Source organism: Nycticebus coucang, chromosome 2 (assembly GCF_027406575.1).
Source record: "Nycticebus coucang isolate mNycCou1 chromosome 2, mNycCou1.pri, whole genome shotgun sequence".
Lineage (NCBI taxonomy): Eukaryota > Metazoa > Chordata > Mammalia > Primates > Lorisidae > Nycticebus > Nycticebus coucang.
Window position 1 is genome coordinate 175175547 of NC_069781.1, and position 19681 is coordinate 175195227.

Consider the following 19681-nt stretch of genomic DNA (forward strand, 5'->3'; position numbering starts at 1 on the left):
GGTGGAGGGTGGGGAAACATTAAAATGAACAGTTTCGTGTACTCTCATTTTAGGCACCTTCTTTCCCATCTTTTGCTTGTTTCTTCCCCTGAAGGAAGCGCAAAGAACAGCTCAGTTTGCCTTAAAAGGAACTGTGAAGGCCTCTCTGTATTTTAAGCTTGATGGGAGTGAACTGAAACATTGTCCAACGTCTTTGTGGCTTTAGAGCTTTTGTTATATTGTGCCTACAAAGCGAATTATGTTTACATAAAAAATATAAATAAAGTATTCAGCATAGCAAAACCTCTCCCTGGCATCTGTTATTCCACATAAATCACATTGTTGGATACGCAAGGAACGGGTAACTGAAGAAGGAAAAATTAAAAGCTTGATAGTAGTGTCCCTGGAAGAGAAACTGAAGCCCCCTTGGAGAAAATCAGGGCTAAGATGAGAAAAGCCTTGAAAAAGATGTTCAAGTTCAGGTTCAAGCTAGAAAGCAAAGCCACTAGAGTAGCAATTTCCAGTAGTGCTGTGAAAAATTTAAAGATCATTAATTAAATTATTTTCAAAATAAGTTCATAGCACAGTAAGTATATTCTCTTTTTTACTCTTTTTTAAAATCCACATAATTTAAGGGTGCCACGGAAATTTACTATAGGTTCAAGTGTGCTGTGAGATTAATAAGGTTGAAAAAGCATTGTACTACGGGGCGGTGCCTGTGGTTCAAAGGCCCCATATACCAGAGGTGGCGGGTTGAAACCCAACCCCGGCCAAAAACTGCAAAAGAAAAAAAAAAAAAAAAAAGCATTGTACTGGGCTCAGCACCTGTAGCTCAAGCAGCTAGGGCACCAGCCACATACATCGGAGCTAGTGGGTTTGAGTCCAGCCCCGGGCCCACCAAACAACAATGACAACTACAATCAAAAAATAATTATTGTACGGAACATTAAAAAAAAAAAGAAAAGCACTGTACTAGATAAAAGAACTGTTAAAAACATTTGTGATGATGATAATGATATAGATGATAATGATAATAATATGACAATTATGGCAAATATTTATAAGTCACTGCTAAAAGACCCATATGTGTACCTCTTCCCCACATCCCTTAGAGGTAAGTATATCACCATCCTACAGGTGACGAGACTGAAGGACGGGAAGATTTTGCACCTGCTTAAGATCACACGGCTAATAAGTGATGGAGTCAGGACTCACCAATTCAAGCCCTGCCTTCCCCACCAGAGTCTGTGCTCTTGACCTCCCTATGACACAGCCTCATACCTTAAGTAAGGGTAAAATACAATGCACTTCAAAGATCATCCTTTGCTCACTGAAACTCTTTAGGGTTTTTGTTTCCTCGATTTAGAGGATATGCTTTGTAAATTTGTTTTGCTTTGTAGCAAATAATACACGTATTAAGAATAAGCACATTTGCCCTCCTGGCCCTCCAAGTGTTTGGGAAAGTGCTGATTTTAAAACTCATACATCCCAACAATATCCATTTTTATACCTAAAATCCTTAAGGTTATCAAAAAGATACATGAAAAGTAAATCTCCACTGGCTGGGGTTTCATGGAAGGGAAATTGATGATTTCTCTCCATCATAAAGCTGTACTATTATTTACCATATTTCTCAGCAGGGTGCCAATAAAAGCCAACCAGGCCCCACATCTATAAAATATTATGAGTATAAACTGAATCAGCAAAGGAGAAAAAATTAGTCATGTCAGGGAAAGGCTTACAGAGTCATTCGACTGAGGATTTTCTCAGATATTCTAATTTAAATGCTCATGTTCTTTGTATAGGATCCTACGGGTGCACGGAGCCAGGGTTAGTTCTGTAAGCCTACCACTCTTGAGAGGGTGAGGTGGGTAGCCTGCTTGAGGTCAGAAATTCAAGACCAGCCTGAGCAAGAGCGAGACCTCATCTCTACTAAAATAGAAGAATTAGCTGAGCAATGTGATGGGTGCCTGTAGTCCCAGCCACTCAGAAGGCTGAGGCAGGAGGACTGCTTGAGTTCAAGAGTTTGAGGTTGCTGTGAGCTAAGATGACGCCACGGCACTCTACCCAGGGTGACAGAATAAGACTCTGTCTTGAAAAATAAAAATTAAAAAATTAAAGTAAGCCTATATAGGTAAACCTATTTAATATGTACCCATATAGAAAGAAATGATAAGGGGGGGGACCTTAAAATTCACATCTTGCTGTGAGGCCAAAGCAGGAAGATCACTTGAGCTCAGGAGCGCATTCGCATTTGAGGAGCAGTGAGTAGCAGAACCATGTAGCTGGAAGACAAGATTGTGCAGAGTGGGGCAGAGCAGGAGGCGGGCACAATGGGAAGTTGGTGCCAGTCTGGGGGTCTCGGAATATCCCACTAGTCGTCTTTAATGCCCAAGAAAGAGGAACAAGGCCATGTGATGATGTGAACTGGAAGCCTGGGTATGGAGGAGAATTCTGAGGGTGGGCACAGGGTTTAATGGGAGGAGAGATGAGTGCACAGGTGTTCAGACAGCAAATGCCTTGTCTACCCGCCTTGCTCTGGATTGGGTTCTCCAGAATCAGCCATTGAAACAAGAATTTGAACGTAACTCCTGCTGAGGAGGTGATCTCCAGAGGCACAGCTTGGGAGTAAGATGGGAAAGGGCCAATTCGAGGTGGATGGGTAAGCAGGTCACCACTGTCACGCACTGTAAGCATGACCAGAATTGTCTCCCTGGGAGGGTAAGAAGACAGTCATGTTAATCCATCTCTCCCACACGTTGGTTGAGGACTACTCCCAACAAGGGTGCTGCTTCCCTGCCACTCCTGGCTTGCTCTTTGTATGAACCAGCCTCAGACAAGGAGCCACAGGAGCCACTGGTCTGCTTGGGAACAGCCAGGGCAGAGGGAAGCAGTGCCCACACCTCCTGCCTTAACTCATCCCAAGAACTTGCTTTTTATCCTGAAGTCAAAGGGGGAAGCTTGGGAGGCTTTCCAAAAATTACATTCTAGTCTGAGCACTCTGCACTCCAGCTGCCCCATCACCTCATGCCTCCCCTTCCTTCTGGCTTTTTGGTCTGTCCATTGGTCTCTGCACTTAAGAGTTTCTGCTCAGAGGAGACAACCCAAACCCTTGCCACCTCACCAGGCTGTGTTATCTCATTGGGATCTCCCTGCCAATTTCAAGTTTCTTTTTCATGGGAACCAGAAAAACCTACGTTACGTAATGCCACGTGTTTGTTCCACACATGAACATTTATTTACTGCGTGTGTAGACCGCTGTTCCAGTTCCTAAGACTAGAAATAAATAGAAAATCGAACAGACCTTGCCTCAAGAAATTCATAGTCTACAGCTGTGCTATCCAATAGAAATATAATGTGAGCCACATACAAAGTTAAAATTAAAATTCCCTAATAGTCACATCAAAAAAAAGAAATTTAATTTTACTATATTTTCTTTAACCCAATATAGACAGAGTGTCAATCATTTCAACACATAGTCAACATAAAGATTATGAATCAGATAGCTTATATGCTATCTTTCACACTAACACTCCAAAATCTGGCAGGTATTTTAGACTCATACAGCAACTCATCTTAACTTTGTCTAGACGCATTTAAATGCTCAGAAGCACCTGCGATTGGTGGCCACCATTTTGGACAGGCCAGCCAAGAGGAAAGACAGACGTGGACTGAGCTATACAACATCACTTCAAGGAATCAATGTTACAGGGTGTAATGGAAAGGCAAAGTGAGGAGGGGTTGACCCCACAATGGAAGGGGGCAGTGAGGAAAGTGGATACAGTAGAGGTGATGTTTGAAGTCTTGAAAGATGCCTGGATGTCACCCACGAGGATAAGGCACTTAAAGCAGACAGCATAATGCTTGGCACACAGGAAGCCCTCAACAAGCAGCAGCTTCCGCTCCCTATCTCCATTTGCCAATGCCAGGAAAAACAACATGCTTGGAAAATAGTAGCTTCCTCCTTCTTTTTTTTTAAACAACAGAGACTATATAGATCTCAATATTTTGCTTCCAGATTTGTCTCTGGGAGAGAACAAAATAAATGTTTTTGTGTTCTATGCCATGAGCAGAATAAGCTAAATTCCTATTACCAGCCGAGCAAAGATTCTGGGAAATCTGTCCCCAGAGCTATTCAGATTGGCACCCAAACAAAGAAGAAACTCAGACAGGAGCAACGCAAACATAAACACAGCGTGGGGACCCACACGTGCACAGCGATAAAGCCTTGGAATCTCAAAAACCAGGAATCAAATCTGGGCAAAATGCTCAGCATCTGAGCGTTCTTCTCCTAAAATGAAGGTGCTGGTGTTGTCTGTGTCCTAGAAGATCAAAGGTAGCAGTGGATGTGTAACCCCACTGCAATCACAACCCACAAGTTCAGGTCTGAAAACTAGGCTAAATGCCTTCAAAGTAAGGTTGTTCCGTTCAGCTGACAGACTCTGATCAAACACCTAGCTTGTTCCCGACATAATATTTTTAGTGTCTTTCCTGCAAAAATAAGAAATGCATAGCCTGTGCCATCCAGGAGTTCACAGTTTAATAGGAGATAACAAGTAAGCTTTGCCTCATATGCGAATGGCTGTTTATCTGTAGAGCCTACTTTGGTACTGAGAGCTTATGTGGGCTAAGTGGTGAAGGGTGCTGTGACTGATGAACAACATCTGTCAGAAGCAAGTGAAGAGAGCTATCTAGAAGAAACAGCTAGTGTTAGGTCATCAGTGGGGAAGCACCGGGTAGGTTCATGGAATGGCTCTCTTAGCTATTGCATACATCAAGAGAAGGAGGCCTGGTGTGATGGCTTGTGCCTGTAACCCTAGAACTCTGGTAGGCTGACATGGGTGCACTGCTTGAGCTCAGAAGTTCAACACCAGCCTCTTTCAAGACCCCATCTCTAAAAACAGCCACGCTTTGTGGTGGTCACCTGTAATCCCAGCTACTTGGGAGGTTGAGGCTGAGGCAAGAGAATCATTTGAGCACAAGAAAATTTGAGGTTTCTGTAAGCTGTGATGCTTCAGCTTTCTACCCAGAGTGACAGAGTGAGAACTCTATCTCAAAGAAAAAAAAAATAGAAGGGATAAGGGCTCAATAAGGCCAGATTATTAAAATCTATTAATTTCACTTCAAGGGTTCTAGATTTTGTATTAAATGTGGAAGGACTAATCAAGGGATGGCTGGAGAATGGTCTCAAGTAAGAGAAGACCACAGGGAATCTTGCCAAAATGAACTTCACCATTTTCCCTGGTGCAGCCGTCAGCAATGAATTAGATGGGGCTGCCATATTGGAAAAACAGTTCTTTAGCCGGTTTCTCAGCACCTATTGTCTATTTAGTCATGAGTTAAGGCATCCAGTTAAGTAGCAGCAGTGGGTAAAAATTGCACCACTCTGTTTCAGGAGTAGTGAGACCTGGTGGTTCAGGCTTTCTCCAGGGAGCTGGGGTATCTTCCCTACCAGAGCGCCCCAGAAAGTAAATCACCACCTCTGGGAGTCAAGACTAGCTCAGGACGACCCATGTGACATGCCCACAATCACAGCCATAAAGATTGGAATCATTTTCAAAAAACCATCCCAGCTCTGTTAGATTTCTGGAGAGAGACACTGAATCAAGGTGGACCATGAAAGAAAAACTAACACGTACTGAGGCCTTTCTACTGGCCACACATTTTCTGCATGCCCTCCCTGAATTGCTGCATTACCTTGAAAAGTAGAAATCATTCCCAATGAACAGCAAGGTCCCTGGATTTCAGAGAGGTGAGGTAGCCCAACCATGTTCACTCAGTCAGCGGCAGAGGGGTGCCATGTAGAACCTGGACTCTAGTGACAGGAAGGCTTCTCCTAGCAGCTAGGCAGCTAGGGAAGATTGGGGTCAGCAATGCCAACTTAGTATCCTCCTGCCAGAAGCAGCCTCCACCTCCAGGTGAACCAAAAGAACTTCACAGGTTCTAAAGTGAATCAAGGTACTCTCAGGAAGGCTCTGATTCGCCCAGCAGGGGTCACATGTCCACCCATAAACCAATCATTGAAGCAGAGGGATGGCTATTCTGATTGGCCAGCCTGGGTCCCCTGTTCACCCATAAACCAATCAATGAAACAGGGGGGTGGCTATTCTGATTGGCCATCCTGGGTCACATGCCCATTCCTTAACTGGTAAATTTGGGCAACCTGATTGTCAACCCTACCAGGACCAAGCCGAGGGAAAGAAGGATAGATTTTCACAGGAAGGCATGCTGGGTAGTTAGACCCATGTCCTGTACGACTTGGTGATTGATCTTTCCCTGTTTTGCTGGATGCTGTTCTAACACCCTGCCGCAATCACCATTTTCATCCCACCACATATGGTTATGGCATCCAGAATTCACCCAAAGCAGTTGACAGTTCCCACCTCAAGCACCTCTATTGGTCTTTTTTCTTCTGGCTTTAAGCTTGCATCAATATCACAGGGCATAAATACACAAGAATAACCCAGAGTTACTATGGTGGGGAACAGAGATGCCTCAGTCAACAGAGGATGGGAGTCAGTGAATAAATGCCACAGTTACCCCATCCTCTGGGGTCATAATTCTGAGGCTGTATCCAGAGTTTCCTCAGTGGGATGAAGCCCACATTGTTCACAGCATAAACTCTCTCATCAGCACTCCCCCTTACTGGCTTTTCTTCCTTAGCTCTTTTTTTTTTTTTAAAGGAGTAATAAAAGTTTTTATTTATTTACCTATCTATTTATTATTTTATTTATTTATTTATTTATTTATTTATTTATTTGAGACAGAATCTCACTCTGTCACCCTTGGTAGAGTGCCATGGCGTCATAGCTCACAGCAACCTCAAACTCTTGGGCTCAAGTGATTCTCTTTTTTTATTTATTTCCACCAAACACCCTCCCTCTGCCCATCCTCCTGCCTCCATTTCTCCCTTTCCCCTTTCCCCCTATTCTTAGGTTATAACTGGGTTATAGCTTTCATATGAAAGCCATAAATTAGTTTCATAATCAGGCTGAGTACTTTGGATACTTTTTCTTCCATTCTTGAGACACTTTACTAAGAAGAATATGTTCCAGCTCCATCCAAGTAAACATGAAAGAGGTAAAGTCTCCATCTTTCTTTAAGGCTGCATAATATTCCATGGTGTACATATACCACAATTTATTAATCCATTCGTGGATCGATGGGCACTTGGGCTTTTTCCATGACTTAGCAATTACGAATTGGGCTGCAATAAACATTCTGGTACAAGTATCTTTGTTATAATGTGATTTTTGGTCTTCTGGGTATATGCCTAGTAGAGGAATTGTAGGATCAAATGGCAGGTCTATTTTTAGATCTCTAAGTGTTCTCCAAATATTTTTCCAAAAGGAATGTATTAATTTGCATTCCCACCAGCAGTGTAGAAGTGTTCCCTTTTCCCCACATCCACACCAACATCTCTGGTCTTGGGATTTTATGATATGGGCTAATCTTACTGGAGTTAGATGATATCTCAAAGTAGTTTTGATTTTCATTTCTCTGATGATTAAAGATGATGAGCATTTTTTCATATGCCTGTAGGCCATGCGCCTGTCTTCTTCAGAGAAGTTTCTCTTCAAGTCCCTTGCCCAACCTGCGATGGGATCACTTGTTTTTTTCTTGCTAATATGTTTGAGTTCTCTGTGGATTCTGGTTATTAAACCTTTGTTGGAGACATAACCTGCAAATATCTTCTCCAATTCTGAGGCCTGTCTACTTGCTTTATTTACTGTGTTCTTGGCTGTGCAGAAGCTTTTTAGTTTGATCAGGTCCCAGTAGTGTATTTTTGAAGCTGCTTCAATTGCCCGGGGGTCATCCTCATAAAATACTCACCCAGACCAATTTCTTCAAGGGTTTTCCCTGTTTTCTTCCTTATCTCATTCTCCTCTCTCCCCACCAACCTCCTGCTTCCTGAGATCACCTTCCAAATAAGCCACCTCTACCCAAGTCCTTGCCTAGGAGGCTACTGTGGGGGAACTCAAATAAAGATTGCATTTTACATGTCTTGCCAACTGCTCACAACAGCCCTGTAATATAAGTAAATGAGACTATCCCCATTTTACTGATGACAAAATGATGTTAAACAGAATGCCCAAAACTACACAGCTAGCAACTGAGTTTCCAGAATTTGGGCCCTGAAATCAAGCCAAGCTCTCTAATGCCCAGGTCGCTCAAAACATGTAATACTGCTTAAGTTGGAAAAAATTATTCAAAAGCTAAGCTAGTGACATAATTAAAACGACTTCTGCTGCCAGTCCTTCTCCATTTTTCAAAAGCCTGCCCAGGGAGTAAGAAAGGATTATTGCTGTTTTCCTGACTCCGGAGAAATCTATGCAAGGCCAGCAGGAGATGGGGGCCAGCTGCGGTGATGAGCTAATGGGCTGTGCTGGGAGACAGACAATCAGGCCAACGCAAAGAATCACAATACATTTGGTCCCTTCGGCCTTCACTAAAACAAATGTAAATACCTATTTACTGAGCCCAGCTAATGCTCAGGTTGACGGCTGATGTTAAGAGCTGCTCTGACTATTGCCTTTGTTCCGGGGGCAGATGTCTGGATATCCCAGTGATCCTTTGTGATTAAGCAACCCGCAAGGAAGGAAGTCAATACCTCATCAAATTGACAAAGTATTTCATTTTTAACGAGGCAAATTAAGAATATAGCGAAAGCTCCCATTCTCACTCAAGATCTCTCCCCCCTACCTTGCTCTTTCTGTCTGCTAAGGTAAATATTACCAAGGAGACTATCTATATTCCAGTCTACAAATATTTCCTAAACTTTGGCCGTGTGTATTGCCCTGTCTCATGTGTTGTGAAGGATTCAGAGGTAAACACAACCTGGCCACAGCTGGTAAAAAGCCCACTGTCTGTACATCTTTTGTATTTCCGTGGATGGAGTTGAAGAGCATTCTCCTTAGTAAAGTATCTCAAGAATGGAAAATCAAACATCCTATGTACTCAATACTAATTTGACGTATGGGGCTCTGGGATGCAAATTCAAGACAAGCAATGTTTGGAGACAGGATAAGAACTCTTTATGGAGATGGGGTGGACACTCTCGGTTGTTCCTGCTAAGAGTTAACTATACCCCACTTAGAGTTACGTGATCAAAAACAGAGATTCTGAAGACAGGGGGCCTGGGTTCTGATTCTTATAGGTAATAGCTATATGACCTTGAACAAGTTATTTAACCTCTAAACTTTCATTTCTTCCTCTTTAAAAGGGCTGTGATAATACCAAAGTGCTGTCAGCCTCCAGTGTAATTGAGTGGATCAATAAAGGTAAAATGCTTAAGTGAGTGCCTGACACTTAATAAGTGATTCAAATTGTGTGTATGTTGTCCATTGTACCTGATTTTCCTTTGGGGAAAGACTTCACCCTCGTATGTTGTATTAGGGGCTCTGTGAATCAAGATGCCCAGAATTTTCTCTAGCCAGCTCTTGAGCCAGAGGAGGCCAAATGGATGTTCTCATAATCTGAAGCTTAAGAAGAGAGATTTAAACACAGGAAAATGAATGGAGCCCTTACACCTCACAGGTGGTCCCCTAAAGAGACTCCCCATGATTCCCTGGTGCCCAGGTCCCCAAAGCTACTTGTGTTTCTGCTTTTTTACCCTCAAGGCTAGATCTTCAGAATTGGATTCTGTGATCTTAAGTTAGCCAGACATGATTTCCGTCACATGCAACCAAAGAACTGTATCTGATAAAAGAGGGTCTTGAGTAACTTGCTTATATTACAACGGAGATGGTTTAGGTTCCTGATTGAATGCATATAAAAAGGTCAGAACAGCCACATACTGATAAGAGATATTGTCTGAGAGATTATAAATGCAACCTACAGGGATTTCTGGAACTTTCCAAGTTTCTCATTGGATCATAATGGTAAAATATTTGAAATACAAAGATTGCTCTGAAATACAAGAGCAATATTTGGCAAATTTCAATTATTTCCATACCACCATTTTTGTGATATTTGTCATAGCTAGGTTTTAGGAATCATTAACATTTTTCAATATATATCTAGAGGGAGTGTGTCCATAAATAGACACTATTTTAAATTGCACATGAACTTCATGGACACCCTGTGTGTATATACACACACACACATACATATTCACACATATACACCATTATATCATTAATGTTTCTCATTAAATCACCTCATTTTTAAAACAATAAATATACCTTTTAATTCTGTTACTAACATAAGTAATAGTATTTGCCATGAATATAAAGCAATCATAATAAACACGAAAACAATGGAACCAGGTTAGGGACACTCAATGGCCAAATATGAAGCAATCTGAGCATCAAAACACACTGAAATAGCAATGGGTTATAACTCATGAATAAAATAAAAACCCACCAACTCACCAATAGAAAATAAATAATCACAGTCGAATGCCAACAAATAAATGCAAAAGAAATGATGGAGTTAGACAACTAAGTAGCAGTTAGAAAGAAGTCTGATGAAAAGCAAGTTCTTTTCCTCGTCTCAAGAGATGTTCCCACAAATTAATTACAAATTGCAGTGTGTTGACCCCTACAGTTGAGAAACCCAGTGGGCAACACCTTACCCCTGTGATCAAAGGCCGGGTCAAACAGTATGTGCTTCTGTAACATCAGACAAATTCCAACTGAGGAACATTCTAAGAAAATGACCCACCAAACTGGCCTGTACTCTTCAAAAATGGCAAGATCAAGAAAGCCAGAGAAAGGCAGAAGAACCATTAGGGATTATAAGAGACTAGCTGAGAGGACAATTAAATACATACAATGTGTGATTCTGAATTAAATTCTGGACAGAACGGTGAGGAGGAACAATAAAAGACATTGTTAGGGGTGGCGCCCATAGCTCAGTGGGTAGGGCGCCAGCCACATACACCAAGGGTGAGGGGTTCAAGCTCAGCCTGGGACTGCTAAACAACAATGACAACTGCAACAAAAAAAATAGCCGGGCGTTGTGGTAGGAGCCTGTAGTCCCAGCCACTTGGGAGGCTGAGACAAGAGAATCCCTTAAGCCCAAGAGTCTGAGGTTGCTGTGAGCTGTGACGCCACAGCTCTTTACCGAGGGCAATGAAGTGAGACTCTGTCTCAAAAAAAAAAAAGAGTAACATTGTTGGAACAACTGATGAAATTTGAATATGACCTATAGATCAGATAAAAGCTTGTATCTAATATTATTTTGCCTGAATCTGATGACTGTATTGTGTCTATTTTGGAGAATTTCTCAGGAAATCCGTACTTAATTATTTAAGTATATCAAAACAAATCATGTCTTCAGCATTCATTCACTAAGAGTTCAAAAAATAATAATAATGCAGACAGAAAGAAAGAGAATGAAAATTATCAAGCAAATGGGACAAAATATAATTAGTAGGTGCATGTGTGTATAGGGTATAAAGGAGTTCATTATACGATGTCTGCAACTTTTCCGTAAGTTGGAAATTATATTGAAACAAAAAGTTACTCAAACGGTAGCACAACAAGAGATGTTATTAGGGTCTAGTGAAAAACCATTGCCTATTGAAGACTCTGAGCTTGAAGCCAGTTTCTTTGTTAATACAAAAGAGAATTGCAAGTTTTAAGAAGATTTTAAAAGGCGTGGCAACATCAGATTTAAACTGCCTCCTTCACACGACAATCAAGATTTAAAGAACATTGGGGAAAAAATAGCCTTCTCGCTGCTGGATCCAAGGCTCTTTAATATACGTACTCCCGTGGTAAGGGCACTTAACTTCAGGGAAACCTTCTCTCAAGCAGATAAGCCTTGTAGAAAGATCTGGCGAGCAGCTGTAACTGGGGAAGGCAGGAAGTGAGGGCAATCTGATTTGGGGGCTGGGGAGAGAGCTCTTGGCAGAGAAGCTGTGCCAGTGCATAAAATTTAATAGCTTAGTTTCACATGTAAGAAATCCACTTTGCTCACAACAGCTTTGAAATTGATCTCACTTCTGGGTGGTGACAATATTTCCTATAGCCAGCCGTTTCTATTTAAATGCTGGCTAAATCCAGCTTCAACAATGAATCATCGGGACAGAAGTTTTATTTTTCTCCACACCAGGAGACTCAGACGGAAAGAAAAACCATCTGTCTATCACTCCTGTAACCCATTTCCAGCTGCTGGGCACCTGCAGTCCCCAAATTGAGATAGTATCCCCCCAAATGGACCCCCATCATTGTCCCAGTACTTTGAAAGGGCTAACCTTCAGTGGCACCAGCTACTACAGCCATACTCATTGAATTTTTAACTGTGCCACTGAAAAATACCCAGTAATATATTTATTTATCAGTTACCACAAGGAAGGATCCTTACTAGGCAATCTGCAGGATTATTTTATTTAATCCTCTCACCACAGAGGAAGAAACTGAGGCAAGGAAAACTGAATTAACTCACCCTGTTTCCACAGCCACCTACATGGCTGGGATTGAGACCCCAAACCCGATACCTGGCAGGGCCCAAACCTACAACCCACAGCTCAGAAGACATGTGTCTTATTAATCACAACCCCAAGGGGTTCACCTACACCAGAGGGATCCAGAGCTTCCAGAATCTTCCACGAAAGTCTACATGCCCCATACCCTCTGGTCACTTCAGAATTTGGGGGGGAGTGGTGGTGAGAGAGGATACCCGGGAAGGGTGAGGTCTAGGAGAACAAAGGTCTTCTTAAGGAGACCCCAAGGACATACCTGCAGGGTCCTCTCCATGGTGACTCAACTCTTAGGAATTTGTCAACTTAACTTCTGTGAAATCTTGTAGTTCTGTGGGGCTGGAACAGCTTCTCCCACTTGATTCAAACTGACCAATAAGAAAGGTACCTGTGGGTTGGAACTTTTTGACTGGAGATAAAAAGGGAAAGACCAAGCCAGTTGGGGAGCATGGCCATTTTGAATTCTTCTATGCTGTTTGCTCCACAGGCTGAATAAAAGCCTTTTTCCTCTTAAACATGGCGTTTGGGTGCTTTTTCTCTCCATTGAGCCTTGTCTTCCTGCAACGGTGGTACAAGGATAGGAGTCCTAGAAAGATGCCAGTGAATCCACGGAGATGACACAGCTGATTACTATGAAGAACTCACAGGTGTTGTGGTCTGAACCCATAGCACTGGGTCCGATCACACGGAGAAGACTGAGCCTCACATCTCAAACCTGGGATGAACCTGGATGGAACTTTGCCACTTTCCCTCCCTGAGCCTCAACCATCCTATAAAAAATGAGGGCCATGAATTAAGCCGGGAGTTCTCAAAGTGTAGTCCCTGGGCCACCTGCACCAGAATCACTCAGAGAACTTACCAAATAGGTAGATGTTTGATTCCCATTCCAGACCAACCAAAACAAAAATTTTAAGGGAAGAGTCCGGAAAACTACATTGTAATAAAATCTGTCCGGAAAACCACATTGTAATAAAATCTGTCAAGTGATTCTGATGTATTCAGGAGTTTAAAACCAACCAGACCAAGGAACCTTTAGAACCAGGTGCTCATTGAACATAATAACCAAACACAGAGGCCACGTAGCGTACGATTTCATTCACATACAATGCCCTAGATGACCCTAGATCAGGATTCCCCAGATTACGCCCCTAGAATTCTCTGATAAAAGCCTACGTGGGAACTGAGTACAGGAACTCATCCCAGAAGGTCCCAGAGCAGCTACTAAGGGAAGAACGTCTCTGAGAAGGTCATTAGTAGAAAGAAAATGTGTCTGGGTGGGGTAGTTTGCACCTATATTCCCAGCACTCCAGGAGGCTGAGGCAAGTGGATTGCTTGAGCTCAGGAGTTGGAGAACAGCCTGAGCAAGAGCAAGACCCCATCTCTTCTAAAAATAGAAAAACTAGCCTGGCGTTGTGGTGCACACCTGCAGTCCCAGCTACTCAGGAGGCTGAGATAAAAGGATTGCTCAAGCCCAAGAGTTTGAGATTGTTGTGAACTCTGACTCTACCCAGGGTGACAGAGTAAGACTGTCTCAGAAACAATAAATCAATAAATAATAAATAACCAAAAAAAGGAAAATAGAAAATCTTCAGCCCAGCAGAGATTTTCACTCTAAAGCATACATGATTAAATATTCCTGCAACAGCCATACAGAGACAGCTGTACACATAACACGTCATTTTCTCAGCACATAGCCCATCTCTGGGATACAGACTAGAGGGGCCACGGCCTGCAGTTGGAGAAGAGCTCTGCACGCACGCTTAACCCCCTGAACACACCCCCATCCTGTAATCATAACCACTCCATAGTCCTCTATCTTCTTTGCAAACAAATGTATCTACTTCCTGGCAAGAGCTCATAGATTTCCTGTTTTCCCAAGTTAGACAGAGAGTGTAGTCACATTCAGCAGAAATTTGTAGATTTATTGATGAATGGAAGGTTAGATTCAAAGCGAAGAGATTCTTGCTTCACAGACACAGAGTTCTGGCCTAGAACATGGACCATAATGTGAAGATTAAAAAGCAAAAGTATGACGTGATGAAAGAGGCCAGATCTTTGGAGACAGAGCTATGAGCATTCAGAGTCTGGAGCCTGGGCTACTTGGGTAATTCACAGAAAGTGGTTTTTTTTTTGTTGTTGTTTGTTTGTTTTTTAACAAGCTCTAGCAAGTTTTATTAAAGAAAAAAATGTGCATGATTTACTTTCCCCCCAGTCTATTCTGGCATGCTTCTAACAGTATCAGAGTCCCTTGGATTGATGATGGCCAGAGTGCACACTCCGTGGTCTTTTCTGCATGCTATGCCCAATTCAATATCATTGCCACTGTCCCCATGAACAAAGTTTTGGCTAGCACAGCACAGTGCTCTATTTCAAATTTCCTCAAAGCTGGGCAGTTGTTGATTAGGATGACCAATTTTGTTTTGCCTCATCTGAACATCTTCAGAGTCTGCTTGTACCCCAGCACACACTTTCCACTTTTCATAAAGAGCTGGAGCCTTCAGTTGATCATCTTTTTTGTGGCCACCATCTTCCTGCCTTAGGGGTGGGACGGCCCCTAACCAAGACCAGCCACCAAGATGGCCAGGGAGTGAGAAAAGCTTTTTGCATTATCTTTCTGTTTTGCTCCATAAACAAGTTGTCTCAAAGTTAGAGGCCTAAAAACCACACACAACTGACTGTATCATAGTTTCCATGGGTCAGAAATCCGGACGTGGCTTGCAGGGTCCTTTGGAGAGGGTCTCCAGGGCCGTAATCAAGGTGTTAGCAGGCTGTGTTCCCTTCAGAACCTGGGGGCTCTTTCAGCTCATGTGCTCACAAGCATCTCACAGTGGGGCAGCATATTTTCTTTCTCTGAAGAAGGCCCGGACCCTCTTCCATAGAGCAGATTAGGACGGGTCTACATGGGATAATCTTCCTGTTAATTTGATAGATTAGGGGCTTTCATTACATTTGCAAAATCCTTTGACCTTAGTGATATGTTACTGTTCTGAAGCAAATCTCTGGTTCTACCCACATTCAAGGGAAGGAGATGATACAAGGGTGTAGATACAAGGGCATACGGATAATAGGGGAGGGGCTGGAAGAATCACATAGAAATGTTGGTTCCTATATAGATAATTAGACTTCTTTCTATTAAGGTTGATCTGCAAGAAAGAAAGAAAGAAAAATTAACTTATAAAAAAAGGAGTTCTTTGTAGTCTGCCATTAGATTTCTGCCTATCATACTCTCTAAGATCATAAAGCATTTAACTCATGCAGTGAGCTCGTACTCCATCAACTCCTGAGCATAGCTGAACCATTCAGCCTTAGTAAAGAAAGGAAATCTCAAAAGATCACAATGACAAGTGCATATTTCCTTTAACTGCAGAATGGGAACACCACCCACCTTGCAACAGTGCTGAGAGAATTAAATGAGAGCCTTTACAAGGAGCATAACACTGGGAGAAATGGCCAATATTGACCGTGATTCTCCATTGGTAGGTAGCAAAACAGGTGAATGCCTGGAGTGCTGTAGTGATTAGAGACATGTCTCCAGACAAGGGTTTTTCAACCTTTTTTTTTTTTTAATCTCATGAAACACTCAAACCTATAGGTAAACTTCTATGATACACTTAGGTTAGTCCAAAAAAAAAGTGAAGAAAAAGAATATACATACTGTGCTTTGAAATTCCTTTGAAAATAATTTAATTAATGATCTTTAAAAATGTTTGAGGCACACCTAAGATCTTCTCACAGCACACTGGCTGAAAATCGCTGCACTAGACTTTTGACTACATAGATTTCACAAACCCCAGACGTACTGCTAATTTACTACCTGTGGGTCCTTGGGCAGGCTTGTCCTCACCTCACGTAACCATGCCACCTTTTTAATATGTAGAATGAGGTTAATAATAGCCACGAGCTTCAGAAGAATTAATGGAGATCGTGTACATAAAGCATTTAGCTCATGCAGTGAGCTCATACGCCATCAACTATGAGCGTAGCTGGACAGTTGCAGCTTTAGGATGGGAAATCTCAAAAGATCACAATGACAAGTGCATATTTCACAAACTGTAACACAAAACATAGATTCAAGAAGTCCTTGAATTTGGGCTCTGGAGTGTTTCCCAGTAACACAGTGCTAGTGTGATAACTCAGCCACTTAGCCCGCCTTGCAGATTCTGTGGCGCCTCCTTAAAAATCCTGACACAAGCGCAAGAGCCCTCCCTCAATTCCAGGAGGAGAAAAGTTGGCCCCACAGGGCTGCACCTCCCCTTGAGATGGACCCAAACGATTTCTCTAGGAGAGGAAAAATGCATTTGGTCATAAAGAAGCCATCAGACTTTTACTGCATGGGTCAGGCTCCCCATTTTGCTTTTATGCAGCTTTTCTGGCAGAAAAATCTGCAATGTTTCAGTGCAGACCTGTGGAGACAGGTCAGGATGGGAGGCAGTAAAAAATGTCAATTACTAACAGAAGCTTTCTCCGATCTGTGCTGTGACAGAGGATTTCTATTTCCGATGCTATTTTTACAATCTGGGGACTTGTACAATGAAAATGCATCATCATACACGTAATCTAGAAAATAAAAAATGCGTGTGTGCACAGGCATGTGTACCTGTGTGTGCATGTATGTGCGTGTATGTGTGTGTGTGTGTGTGTGTGTGAAACTGGAAATGAATGAAGATTTCCGGACCACCAAAAGGGCTGATGAGAGCCCCAGAAAAGCTACTGAGAAATCCTCAGGGAGTAATTTTCCAACTTCAATTGTATCTGGGAAACAAGTGGAGCATGCAAAAAACAACACAATTTTGGACTGAAGCACTCCCAGTACTCTGATGTAATCCCCCAAAATCTGCGTTCTCATGCCTCCCTGCCCCGAGGGTAGGTATGGCAGCATGGTAGTTCATGCTGCTGCTGAACTCTGAAGATCCCTGGTTGAGAGCTGGGTTCCTCCTGTGATGAAAATGAGCTCTTTGGCCAGTTGCCCAGTGTCATCTGGCCAGGAGGGGCCCCTGTCCCACCCACACCTGGTTCTATAGGGCATGGGTGCAGGAAGGCTCTGGCGGGTGGGGAGGAGTTTGCCACTTCTGTTTTTGAGATCTTCCTTCCTTTTTTTCTTTATAAAAAAGAAACGCTAAATTTACAAAAATATACTGATTCACAGTTGCATGAAAGTGCTTTCAATACTATTTGAATTTCTTTAACAATGGAAATAAATTTGTTTGATAATAAGGTGAAAAGCCTCAGTGTGAGGGCTTATGTGAAAGAGTCTCACCTTCTTCTACACCCCTGCCCCCCATGACAAGCCCCAGGCCAGAAGGGAAGATTCAAAGTTCCTTCATGAACTTCCTTCCCTTTCCACTGCCCGGACCGGTTTGGGCTTGGCGTGAGCTTCCTGCCACCTAGTGGTCGGTCAAGGATACACGGCTAATTGATTTTAATCTCCACTCTTGATTCGCTGATCCAGCAAACATTTCTCCACTACCTGTCACATGGCCAGTCATTTTTCTGGGTTCTGGAGGTAAAGAAGACTTCATCTGATAGAGCTGGAGAGAACTCTCCCAGTCATTAGCTAAGTCAAATCATTTCCCATGGTGAAACTGAGGCAGGGGTTGGGGGTAACTTTTACAGGGTTCCACACCAACTCTGATAACTCACATCAAATATCCTTTTCTCCCTGCAACAGAGGTGCACATCAGAACGGCCTGTGGGACTGTTTGAAAATACACCTGTCAGGGGGCCCACTCCTGGAATTTTATATTCAGAAAGTAATAGTAAATGCATTTCATAAATTCTTTTGTGTTCTCTCAGCAACAAAGCAAGACCCTGCCTCAAAAAAAAAAAAAAAACAAGAGAGAGAGAGATAAGTCACCCCAAAGCCTTACCCCATTCAATCATTATTGGACTAGAGAAAGAGCCCTAAGTTGGGATCCTGGATTTCACAACCTATGTATTTTTCTTATTAGCAAAATGGAGTTGTGTCAGGATTCTTTTGGCTGTCAAAAATGCAAACTAAGTTAAAGGAAAACAAACAAATGGGGGTAGGAAGTATTGCATTGGTTTATATCATTTACAATCTCCAAGTTGGTAAGAATTACAGCTCCATGAAGGCCGAGGGCATACGGCTATTGTACTCTGGTATTCCCTAGTGTAGGACATAACACCTGATTCATAATGTGCAGCTCATATGGATGACCTTAGGGTCACCTTAAGTGACCCCCTGCAAGGAGTCATACCCTTGTGTAGTTGTAATTCCTTCTCCTTGAGTGTTAGCATACCTGTGACTTGCATTTGCCAGCAGAATATGGCAAATGTGATGAAGTCATTTCCTAGATCAGGTAACAGTACAGAAGACTCCGTCCTAGCATGCTGGACCTCAAGATTCTCCTTTTCTGTCTTTGAAGACATTACCATGTCATGAGGGCTTAGGAACCATGTTCAGCCTCTAGGAGCTGAGGGGGGCCCTTGGCCACAGCTAGCCCTAACCTGGGGTCCTCAGTCACACATCCACAAGGAAAGAAGTTCTGCCTCCAATCAGAATGAGTTTGGAAGAATATTCTTCCCCACTTAAGCCTCCAGATGAAAACACATCTCAGCCAGCCTTGTGAGACCTTAGGATCAGCTAAGCTCAGACTCCTGACTCGTGGAAACAGAACCAATAAACACAGGATGCTGTAATACACAAGGCTCTGAGTTTGGGGTAATTTGTTACACCGCAATGTGAAACTAAAACAGTACTCAGTACATGTTGACTGAAAAACAGAGAGATGAGAGAAGAAAGCAGAAGGGAGGGAAATGGAAAATAGAAACAGTAAATAAGTGAGTCACTTCTGCAAGATGTTCAGCTTTGGCGCAAATAAATCCAGGGCTTGGAAAACAGGAAGTAACACTATTCCCAGGGAGAATTGCCAGCGACTACTCCTTTCATGATCTCAGTGGGGAGAGATCAAGCCTGGCCAGTGGTTATGATCAGTTGAGCCCCCGAGAGGACTCTGACCAGGCCTGGAGATGAGATTTCCCGGGTAAGTGTTCATACCTACTGGAACACCGGAATGGGAGCTGCTCATCTCTACCCAAACCACAAAGAATTCATTTCTCACAACAGAGGTTTTGCAACTGAGTGGAGAAAAAAATACTGCCAGGCAGAAAATAATCTGCAAGGGTCTGCCATGGGTAATAATAAGATCTCATGGGAAATTGTTGAGCATTAACAGGGACGATCTTTCAAAAAAGCAGATATCAGGAAATAGTAGAATGTCAATCTGGGAGGGCAGGGATTTTTGTCTGTTGGTT

General features: G+C 42.6%; 1 pseudogene; it reads right to left on the minus strand.

The window, feature by feature from the left end:
• Window positions 1–14373: 14373 nt before the first annotated feature.
• Window positions 14374–18802, minus strand: LOC128560800 (60S ribosomal protein L30-like; annotated as a pseudogene).
• Between the last annotated feature and the right edge of the window lie 879 nt (window positions 18803–19681).